The sequence below is a fragment of the Dryobates pubescens genome, chromosome 9 (genome assembly GCF_014839835.1).
Source record: "Dryobates pubescens isolate bDryPub1 chromosome 9, bDryPub1.pri, whole genome shotgun sequence".
In the NCBI taxonomy this organism is placed as follows: Eukaryota; Metazoa; Chordata; class Aves; order Piciformes; family Picidae; genus Dryobates; species Dryobates pubescens.
Window position 1 is genome coordinate 32,939,056 of NC_071620.1, and position 11,839 is coordinate 32,950,894.

Below are 11,839 nucleotides of genomic sequence, written 5' to 3' on the forward strand. Positions count from 1 at the left end.
TTAAAAAAATCAAATACTTTGAAAGGAATGTACTGAGTGGGAAGCCTCTTACAGAAAAAAAATGTAAGGGACAGACTGCACTAATTACAAATATCATCCAGCTTCCTGCCAGGCATTTTTATACTAGCACTATGGGAGGCCTAAAACACACATTGAACAGCTTTCCAAATCTCACACACCCCTAAGAATTTCAGTACATTCTTATAAACCAAAATGTCACTAGGGTATATGTAAATCAGCTTCCACAAGTCTTTGAGAGCACACTTGTCAGGTAGCATTTTGACTGTACTGTAATACTGTGAGGTATGAATAACAGAAATTTTACACCAGTAACTTTTAGCAATGAATTTTAGAACACACAGTAACTTCTAGCAACCCAACATCAGTATGTCCTTGGGGAAGTTTTCTCTGCAAGAAGACCATGGATATTAGGCTTGAGGTGAGGAGAAAGTTCTTCACTGAGAGAGTCATTAGCCATTGGAATGGGCTGCCCAGGGAGGTGATGGAGTCACCATCCCTGGAGGTGTTCAAGAGGGGACTGGACGTGGCAGTTTAGTCATGAGGTCTGTGGTGACAGGTTGGACCTGATGATCTTTGAGGTCTCTTCCAACCTTGGTGATTCTGTGAATTCTGTGTTTTGGGTTTTTTTAATCTTTTTTGTTTCCCAAAGAGAGATGTGACTTTTTGCAATTGTGAGAATCCTTAGCAAGGGGGGGAAAAAGTGGTCTTTTCCCCCTTCCATTCCTAAAACCTGGAGACTACAAGAGAAGGTGGTCTAAGAGCTAATGGAAATAAATGCTGCTACTCTTGACTGACAAGCAGATAGGAAAAGCACTTGTGACCATTTAAAGATAAAAACATAAAGACTAGAAAAGAAATAATGTAGCTTGTTACTTAACCGAACCAAATATTTCCAAAATACGCTGAAAGAACAAAATCATACCAACTGGAATGCTACGTATTGGTTAGCAGGTCTAAGATTAGACTAAAGTTTATCTAATGGATGTTAGGAAAAAGTTCTATAGAGAGAGAGTGATTGCCCATTGGAATGGGCTGCCTGGGGAGGTGGTGGAGTCGCCATCATTGGAGGTTTTCAGGAGGAGACTTGATGGGGTGCTTGGTGCCATGGGTTAGTTGTTTAGGTGGTGTTGGATTGGTTGATGGGTTGGACGCGATGATCTTGAAGGTCTCTTCCAACCTGGTTTATTCTATTCTATGTATTCTAAATTAGCATGCCCTGCTCTTAATGACACTATGCAACATCTGACACTGCTAAACTACAAGGAATTTCCACCTTCATGACATTAATGACAAAACCAAATGATACCACTTCCTTTATGACCACATGAAGACTTTTGGCAACTGTATCATTTATTAAGTAAAAAAATAATTGAGATTTTAGGATGTCAAATGGGTGGACAACTTGGCTCAGCTGAAACAGGAATAGGAAGTCAGATGTAACAATTTGCCTTTGACACAGAAAAAAAATGTTTATTGTTGTTACTTGGATAACAAGACCTTGGGAGGCATTTACTCCTTGAGCTGGAATGTTTACAGTTTAGACAGGGTGTGTTCAGAAGGTATTTGTGACTCTGGCTTGGTCTAATATCAAGGATTTTCAGCAGATATTTGTAAACATGCATTGTTAAAGTGAAAGTGATGGAGTATTATTTGACAGTGGGACTAACCTCATCTATTTATTCATAGTATGCACTCCTCTTTTGAGAAGAGACTAACCAGGCTGTCAGGCTCCTCTGGCTGTGGATGACTCCTTTTTCAGAGCAGCCTATGCTATATTTGGAGCAAGTCCTTACTGCAAGGCAAGCAGGTCAAGGCAAGTGGAGACGTGACACAAAGCCAGGCCTCAGAAGTGACAGCAAGAAACTTCTTGGGGCCAAAGGAAGCATGCTGAGTTTGCGAGAAGCTGCAGAAAGACTCCACTGACAGCAACAATGAAACTGATTCTCCACTGAATCCAGCAAAACCATCAGATACTACGAAAATGTACTGAACACCATCTTTTGACAAAAAACTACACACCTTTAGGTATTTATTTTTAGAAGGGACAATCTGAGAAAAGTTTTTTTCATTGTTTGCAGTAAGATTACAACTTTAATATCTCTGTCACTTGATTTTGTCAGGGCAAAAAAAGGTAACTTGAACGATTACGGTCTACAGTCTTTGCTCACTACAAGCATGGAAAAGCAGCTTCACAGAACTTCAGATTTACATCAACAGGAATCAAAGAATATTTAATTTTCCTTTTATAACAGTTTCTGTGTGACTGCTCAGGGAATAAAACTAAAATGTATAATGTTTTAGGCTGCCCCTATCTAATCTTACTCTCAAAGATGCTGCCCATTATTACAGAAGAAACATGCGGTTCAAGGTAACTAGGATATAGAACGTAAAACATTGAAAACTGTCCTTGGTCCAAAAATGTCTCAATGACTTAGCTGGGGGACACACACTACCCAGTGGTAACATTGGAGTCTTAGCTACAATGACATTCAGCAAATCAAAGACTGAGAGTCAAATCTTAAGATTAGATTATGGGGAAGTCATCACCACTCATATAAGCATTTTCCATTGAGAAAGCAACACAAATAGCTACTAACTATACTGGAGTTTGACAGGAAACAATAGACTTATTAAGAAGCAATAGCATAGGTTTGGACCCAGATATGAGCAGGTTATTTTGAAACTAAACATATGCGTTTACTCAATAAACTATACTGCTTCTCACAACTGGTTATTAAATTAATCAGTGTATCCCTAAACCACTCCTCTGGTAGATCCAGAATGACCAAAGTCAGCTGCAGCTGTAGATAAAGAAAGTCCTGGTCAGATCTGCATTGGTGAAAAAGAGAAGTAAACCGCAGTAAAAATCCCCGGAGCTTCTCTGCTTTGTTCTCTCTGAAGAACCTGAAAGTGTTCAAGTCCATGGTACCCAATGGGATACACCCACAGGTGCTGAGGGGGTTTAATGGATAGAGCATTCAGTGGATAAAGAACTGGCTTGATGGCCGCACCCAAAGGGTGGCTGTCAATGGGTCCATGTCCAAGTGGAGTCCCTCAGGGATCAGTACTGGGATCAGTCTTGTTTAATATCTTTGTTGGTGACATGGACAGTGGCATTGAGTGCACCCTCAGCAGGTTTGCTGATGACACCAAGTTGTCTGGTGCAGCAGACATGCTGGAAGGAAGGAAGGCCATCCAGAGAGTCCTTGACAGGCTGCAGATCTGGGCCCATGACAACCTCATGAGGTTCCACAAGAACAAGTGCAAGGTCCTGCATCTGGGTTGGGGCAATCCCAGGCATCGATATAGGCTGGGCAGTGACTGGCTTGAGAGCAACCCTGAAGAAAAGGACCTGGGGGTGCTGGTGGATGAGAAGCTCAACATGAGCCACCAGTGTGCACTTGCCGCCCAGAAAGCAAATCACATCCTGGGCTGTATCAAGCGAAGCACAGCCAGCAGGTTGAGGAAGGTGATTCTTCCCCTCTACTCCACTCTGGTGAGACTCCACCTGGAGTACTGTGTCCAGTTCTGGAGCCCCTATTACAGGAAGGATCTGGATGTGCTGGAATGTGTCCAGAGGAGGGCCAAGAGGATGATTGGAGGGCTGGAGCACCTCTCCTGTGAGGATAGACAGAGGGATTTTGGGCTGTTCAGTCTGGAGAAGAGAAGGCTCCGAGGAGACCTAATTGTGGCCTTCCAGTGTCTGAAGGGGGCCTACAAGAAAGCTGGTGAGGGACTTCTTAGGGTGTCAGGGAGTGATAGGACTAGGGGGAATGGAAAAAAAATAGAAATGGGTAGATTCAGATTGGATATTAGGAAGAAGTTCTTCACCATGATGCACTGGAACAGGTTGCCCAGGGAGGTGGTGGAAGCCTCATCCCTGGAAGGTTTTAAGGCCAGGCTGGATGTGGCTCTGGGCAACCTGATCTAGTGCGAGGTGTCCCTGCCCATGGCAGGGGGGTTGGAACTGGCTGATCTTTGAGGTCCCTTCCAACCCTAACAATTCTGTGATTCTATGATACATCCACGTTTGCTCTCCCTCATGTCCAGCCCACGCACGGGAAGAGCAATCAGCCCAACCTACCCAGAGACAACTCCTGAGAGGGGGTCTCCTCCTGGGAGGAGATTTCTTCCACACTGCCTGATGCCCCAGTGCAGAGGAGCTCCATGGTGCTGGCCCCATTAATTAGGATGTGAATATGGAGCATCTCTAATCTCTGACAGGCTTCATGTACATGGTACTGAACACAAGATGCAAAGTATCCTGGAATAACAATAATAGCTTCAACTACAATTAGTCTTAAAGCTGTTGACTAACTTTTACAGCCACATATTTTTAAATTACCTAAATAATGCCACTTACATAAATAAATATTGTTGCCAACATATGATCTATTTTGAGCTGCATCTTACTAACTATATAAGACTAATAGGACGTTTTCTTAGACTTGAGTCAAAAAGAATTGCATCAGGTCAGATGATGCTATCATGTGACACAATATTGTCTCATTGCTGCCTTGCCCTCTCCCATCTGCCTTCTGCCTCTGTATTTCAGGTTCTAAACTGTGCAGTGTCAAGTACAGAGAATACAGTTTCTCAGGAACTCTATGCAACTGCTTAGGAATCCAGATGGTACTACAACACACATAATAAAGGATAAGTGTACATCACATGCAGTTAGAGGCTTGCGTTCATCATTCCCCCACCTCAGCTTCAAATTTCAACATTCATTACAGAGATAATTTTAAAGGAGAACAGCAACCTGTAAATGTACAAGATTTCAGCCTTGACAGCCCTACTATGTGTTAAGATCTGGCTAGTCTCTACATGATCTTAGCCATGAAGTCAAAGCACTGCCAATGGGAGTGTTTCCAATGGCTCCACTAGACCTGCTTATGTGTGCAAAGATAAGCAGCTTGGAGAAGTTGAAAGAAGTTGCTCCACCTCCTAAATACTCAGGAAGATGAGCATTGAGAACATAGCACTGAAGGAATTCATAGACTTACTATACTATAGGGTGATGATTTACAGAAACCTTTCTGAAGACATCTCTCTGCTAACTGGTCCTTTAATTATGACCACAACACCTAATGCCACTCAAACAGGCATTTTATCCTCATTATCAAGGAATTAGAGGAAGTTGCTACAGCAAGAATTCTTTACTTCTTTACTCCTCTCCCCTATTATAAAGAGAAACTGCATGTTTTCTTCATTTGTTGGCCTCTCCTCTCAAAATGTGCAAAGCTAGGTCAACAAGGGGGTTGAAACTGGTGAAGCCACGTATGCTGCTTGTGTATTTGCAATAAAAACTTGGACCAATCTAAACCCCACATATCCTTAAATTAGTATTGGATAAATCATATATACATATACGTGGCTTTCACCCCACTCCAGACAAAGGCTGTGCCTGCTTTTCCCACAAATCCTCCGCTGAGACTGCAATGAAGATTCCCCACCACTGAATCCCACAGGGAAACTTTGAAGAGGTTAAGCGGGTGAAAGATTGCATCCTCTCCATTGTGCAAAACTTCAGCAAACAGGTTATTGCTGGCCCTGTAGATGTTATCTTAGCCCTGTAATGGGGAAACCCCATTGGAAAGGTTTCCAAGACCAGTGGTTTTCACTGTTGTGAAAAAGCTTCAAGGAGCGCAATGGTAAATAGACCACAGGATCAGTTATTTTGCCTCAATGACTGCATCTTTGTAACCTTCTTTTCTTTTCTGTTTTGTTTTTTTTTTTTTTCCTGGAGAGGAGACCAGCTTGTTTTCCTTCATCAGGTCCCCACCTCCACCCATCAGAATGCTCCCAAAATTAAACACATGCAGAGCACATGAACTTTCCCATCTTCTGCTCAGAGACAACCAGTGCCAACCTGCATGACATGGCTTCTAATCCTGGAATTTTCTTTGCATGCAAGTGATTAGCCTGAACACTACTGTCATGAAATGAGTTTTTCCTTAAACCTCCACAGGGGTTTAAAGCACATAATTTTGAATTATTTGCAGCTATATGTACATGAGCAAAGAATTTGCCTCTAAACTACAGTAGCATATAGTACATAAAAGCCTAAGTTGAGATAGCCTTGAAGGACCTGTTTCAGTCCCTGAACACAGAGCTACAGCAGCTACAGCTATTCTGTTAGAGTGGGTCTTCCTTTTTGCAAATACATAGAGCAGATAAATGTCCTCATTTCTGCACACTTACTCTCTGGCAGTCTGAAGATACAATGGTTTGCATAACCAAACAAGAATATCAAAGCTTCTGTCAGGCACCCACAGAGTGGCCACTCTTTCAGTTATGACTCATATCTTTCCCTCCTCTCCTTGTTACTACAGCAGAGTGAAAAGCAGAAAAGCTTGCAACAAACTCAGCTAGTGAAATTCTCAATTAAAAGGGAGCTGTGTGATCATGACAGTAAAATGGTATTTTGTTCCTTCTGGTAAATAGTAATTTTGCACTCTGCTTGTCTGCTCATCAGCATCTCTTGTCTCTCCTTCAGAAAAAAAGCAAGTCCTCACAATGGTTGTGTCCACAACAAGCTCTAGCACACAGGAAGAAACCCCATAGAGGGGATGGATGTATTCTAGTGTGCATGAACACACACAAAGATGGACTTTTCCACAGTAATATGCTGGCTAGAGTTTTCAGGAACATCATGTCTTGACTTCATCCTCATTTTAACACCTACAGACCAACCCCAAAACACACATATCAAGCCCAAATCCTGGAGCCATACAGTAGTCCCACTCACACTCACCCAAGTGCCCTTATTTATAGTCTGTATAGAAATTCCCATTAGGTTTTCTATAAACATAACTTATACAAACAGTTCCTTGAATACAGTACCACTGATATCTGCCTTACTTTAGGCAGGTTAACTGTTCTGTAGCAGGAGCTAGACTAACGTGGCCCAAATCACTGTGCCTGGTGCTGGCTGACTTTGGGAGTCCAGAGATACTGAATCACTTAGAAGCATGAGGCACAAGGATGGTTGTAGGTCCCAGAGAATGGTAGTTCAGACTCTTGTCAAGTTCAAAATTGCACTTGCAAGCACCAAGGACATTTAAAGAATCAGGTATGCTGATGGCATTTCTGAGTATGGATTATGGATTTTCCCTTGGGGGCTAAGCAGATTCCCCAAGAAATACAGCAAGATAACACCCAGGTACTGGGAAACCCACAATATTTTTGCTTTCTTAAAATAGAATAAGAGGAAACAGAAACGGGGAACAGTTACATCATTGTGTACATACAAAGAGCTCTAGAAACTGCAACAACAAAATGTGGTTTCTATAGCTACTTTTTTTTTTAAGTGTTTGCAGTGCAGTTAACCTAGTCATGCTCTCCAATCTATAAACTTCCACCCAGCACCTCTGCTCCCCCCAGGAGGACTAGGAGTTGGCAGTCCTGCTTCAGCAGGAAGTGAAAGATGAGGTCCTTTGTAATTTGAGATATTTTCTTTTTTTTTTTTTTTTAATCAGTGTTTTAGTATTTGCTAGCAATGATAGACTTTATGAACACAATGCCCACTCAGTTCCCACCGAGCTGAAAGCATTTACAAGAGACACAGAGTAAGATTACTGAACACTATTTTCTTACTGATCAGCACAAAAGTTATTTGGCACAAGCATCTCTGTAAATATTTGTCCAAGACTGGGTAAATTTGCAGTGTACGATGGCCCTCAGACCTGTACTTCTCTCTATCATGTGAGGAAGCTCATAGTCTAGCACGAAACCTCAGCTGTGCTTCAGAAACAGAAAATGCTAAAGGCTAAGATTAGTATCACTGTTATCTTTCCCTCTAGATCTGTTCAGTTTTGGCTTGTTCCATGTTCTTCACTAACAAAAAGAAGATTCATTTTGAGATTCAGTGAATGTAAGGTTATGCATGGCTGTTGGGTAATGAAGAGCATTTCTGAAGTGCATTGTACCAGGCTGAGCTTTGGCATGGGGAAAACAAGGGGACAGAAGGGAACTGGACCCACGTCTCAATGAGCACACGGAGGACAGATCCAGAACCATCTTTACCTTATGAAGCTGAAGGCAACGTCTGCTTTGGTATGTGCGAGGATGTTCAGAGGACACAGTTCATGGCAACACTGGCAGCCTGCCGCAGTATTTTATTCATGTGTGCTTGTGACATCATGGGTTCAGAGCTGTAATTATGATCTCAGATGTCACAGTACTACTAACCCAGGAGATATTTATGGATCTGGCATGTACAATCTATAGGCACCGTGTAGTTTCAGACACACTCAAGAAAACTCCCCATGGAAGAAGAGTGATAGTATGTCTACAGAAGTGCTCTGAGCTACACATCAAAGTAGTACACCCCACTGGGTCCCACCACTGAAGATAGTGACACTGAAAGGTCTGGACAGGGTGGATTTGCACAGAGCTCAGACTTGTACATAGATATAATCAGAGGCATAATAATGAACTGGGAACATGGCTGAGTATTAGCACTGCTTGTTTTCCTGTAAAGTGACTTACTGCTTCTCACAGTTGCATTTTAAACTGAAGAGGATAAAAAGGACAAGTACATACATTCCTCCTCCAGCAGAAAGGAAAGGTCAGATAACCACTTCCATGCTGTTGATTTATTTCTACAACGCTTATGAAGCATTTAGAGAATCTAGTGTAAATCAAGAATCTAGCTAGAGAGAAACAATTCCTTAGTGTTTGCTCTTTCTATTATTAACTTTTGCTCCAAAGAATACCACCACACAAAATCACCAAAATGTCACAACCTGTGGGAAAGAAGACAGTGTCTAGCAACAAGGAGCACACAATATAGCTCAGCATGTGGAACAGAAACTAGACCTGGTTGCCAAATGCTATTCCTCCATAAAGTGTAGGAAGTTTTCATGTTCTAGTATGAACAGCTAGCACTTTGTGTTATATACCCTACTGGACAGTAAAATGCATGGAAGAAAAAAAGAGTTCAATTCTCATCACACTGGCTTGGCTCTGGAATAGCTCGTTTATTTTGAAGAAACAGCTCCCACTTTACCACAGCTTTAGACCTCTGTGAACACATTCCTCTCAACCCATAACCTAAAGCATTACTTTCGGGAGCATAACTGCAGCCATCCCCTTATCAATGTGCTGTAGTTAGATTCACTGAGGGAAGGGTTTCAGCCACTTTCATGCTATGACAACAGCCCATACACCCACTCACAACTCAGGCATAGACAAATCCTAAACAGGACAAGAATCAGGTCAGTGTATATGTTGCAGAAGAATTTAAGGACATGATTTTGAAACTTCTGTTTCCAGAAATATTGGTACCCTAAACACTGTGCTTGCCCTTAACCAAGACCATTTGCCCTTCAGGCTGAGGGTTAGCCAAACATATCATGTTGCTGTGTCTGCTCACAGTTAGTTGGAAAGGTGAATGGGGGTATTTCAGTCATGGCCTGTATCTCTGCTAAAATTTACTTCTTAGAAGCATTGAGTGTCTATTTACCAAGAAGAAGGGAAGTCACCCTGCAACACTTCCTTAACTACAGTCATCCTAAATATTTTACTACTTACAGTGCTCTCTGAAGGAAGGTGTTTGAGATACATATACAGTTAGGAAGCACAGTGCCTTTGCACTACAGAAAATATAGAGCTTTATAATAAGCCAGACTGAAGCACCTTCATTAACCAAGCAGCCTTGTACTGATAAAGCCTTACACTGAGAAAGCAGTGCAAACATACCAGCAAATGTAGTTTTGTTCTTACTGTAAGAAAACTGACAAATTCTAACTAGAAAACAAACGTATTGTATATTAAGTACGTGCTTACATAAACCACATGACCCTAAACCTTGAACAGATTAGAAGTGTTACATTAACACCTATAGCACAGATCAGCATGTTTTTCCTTCCCAATACCAGCTGTATGAGGCTGTGGCAGAATAAATGCCTTTAAACCAGGAGGGAATGTCTGCATTTTAAACTTGGGCTCTCTCCAGCCTAATCGGAATGAACAGAGTTCTTGTATTTAAACTGTAACAGATATATAACTAACAGTATGCCATTTCAGCAACTTCTTTCCACACAGGTATGTCCCAAAACTGCAGCATTTTAAATATTTCTTTAAAAGTTACACTTAGCTAAAGTAATTTCATCCTTTTGGTGAAGTACTTGATGCCTATTTAATTTTCTGTGCCTTTAACAGTCAAGACTCCGGTATTCCTTTTTGCCTTAGCTGTAAGCACCACACAGTTTGATTTTAGCCAAACCACAAATAACATTTACTTTAGCTCTTTAATCATTCCAGCTCTTATCTTTTATAACTAAGCCTATTTTACTTTCTCCTATTAGAAGCAAATGCTGGGTTTCTGTTGCTTTCAGGGTATCCTTTGCTTTTAAAGAAAGACAGAAAAAGAAAAAAAAAACAGAAAGCTGTTCCAACATACCTTGAAAGGAGAGTAGCATTCACTACCAGCTGTGTGACTTTTCAGTAGCTGCACTCGGATTCCAGGATTCCAGCATTCACAAGAACCACGATGTCACAAACCCCTGAAGCTTACAACCAGGAGCCGAGGCAAATTGCTCTTGCACGCCCTTCCTCTTCTCTGGGTATCTGACAGCTGTACACTTTTTAGGACTGCAGCAGGACTTGTCTCCCAGCCTCCCTGCTACTCTGATAAATCATTCCCTCCCTGCTATTAAGATCATGCTGCCATTATATCTTAAAAGCACGTCACAGCTTGTATGCAGTAGCTGTGGGAAAGCTGCATTTATTTATACAGGAAGCTTGACTACAGCACTTCCTACTTCCCATCCGAGTCTCAATACAACTGCAGGTGATTACTTAAACCCTGTAAGCTTCCAGCCAATGCATACCCTACATTCTTATTTGGATATCTGTGCTGCTTGCAATCATAAATCTCATCTGAGCCCTGAGAAGATAAAACCGAAAGAGGCAAGGCACTAGATACGACACTCACAAGCACCCTCCCAATTGCCTTTTAACCTATGTTAGGATAGCAGTTTGCATAGCAGCTGCCCTGCCAGCAGATGATGTCTGAAACATTGCCGGCTTCTGTTTAGCTGTGAAAAATGTCATCTAAAAGAAAAGTGATTTCTTTGTATTGCAGAGAAAAGGAGCAAAAACTCTAAACTCACAAATATCGGTGTGATTTCAAATCTGCCTGCTTAATAATGCTGGTGCTCTGCTTATTCTGCCAATAATAAAATTTTGGCTCTTTAAGCTGGGCTTGCCACAATAGGGACTGGAAATTCTGCAGCTCTGTGCTCCAAACCTACAGGTGTGAATCACACCAGTCATGCAGTAGGAGAAGGTGTTATTGTGCCACATGACACCGACCCCTCAAGAACCTTTCCTGCTGTAGGAAATGTACCACACCCACAGATAACAAGTACAGACATATCTGAGTGCAGGGGGTGCCTAAAAACAGAGGGAGAAACAAGTATAGATGCTAATCTATAATTTTCTCTCGATGATGAAGTAAGTTTCCTCTGTACTTCATGTGATTATTGCTGGCATTTTGCCTTCAGTAATTTTCTGTGAAGACTGATGCATAGGCATTTCTTCCAGGGTGTACAGAAGCTCACAGCTGAGCCTTCAGTTATTTTCAGACAATTGCACGGCATCTGATTAATTCATGAAAAGGCATAAAGCTTGTGCAACTTTACTTCAGCCCCCTTGCACCTATGCATTACAGCTTTGCTTGAATTACAACATACTCCTTCCTCCTGCACATAACTACCAATGTTACGAATCTATTTGACATTATATACGTTTCTATCAGGAAAGAGAGGGAATAATCACCAGAAAAAATACAGCCCTTCCAATATGTGGT

General features: G+C 41.7%; 1 protein-coding gene across 1 annotated transcript in view; it reads right to left on the reverse strand.

Moving 5' to 3' along the window:
• RNF144B (ring finger protein 144B) overlaps positions 1–10,960 on the reverse strand; it is a 49,164-nt gene extending 38,204 nt beyond the window's left edge. Inside the window, exon 1 of the mRNA XM_009906577.2 lies at positions 10,430–10,960. The gene's annotated coding sequence lies outside the window, so the exon portion shown is untranslated. The remainder of the gene's footprint in view (positions 1–10,429) is intronic.
• Positions 10,961–11,839: the final 879 nt, after the last annotated feature.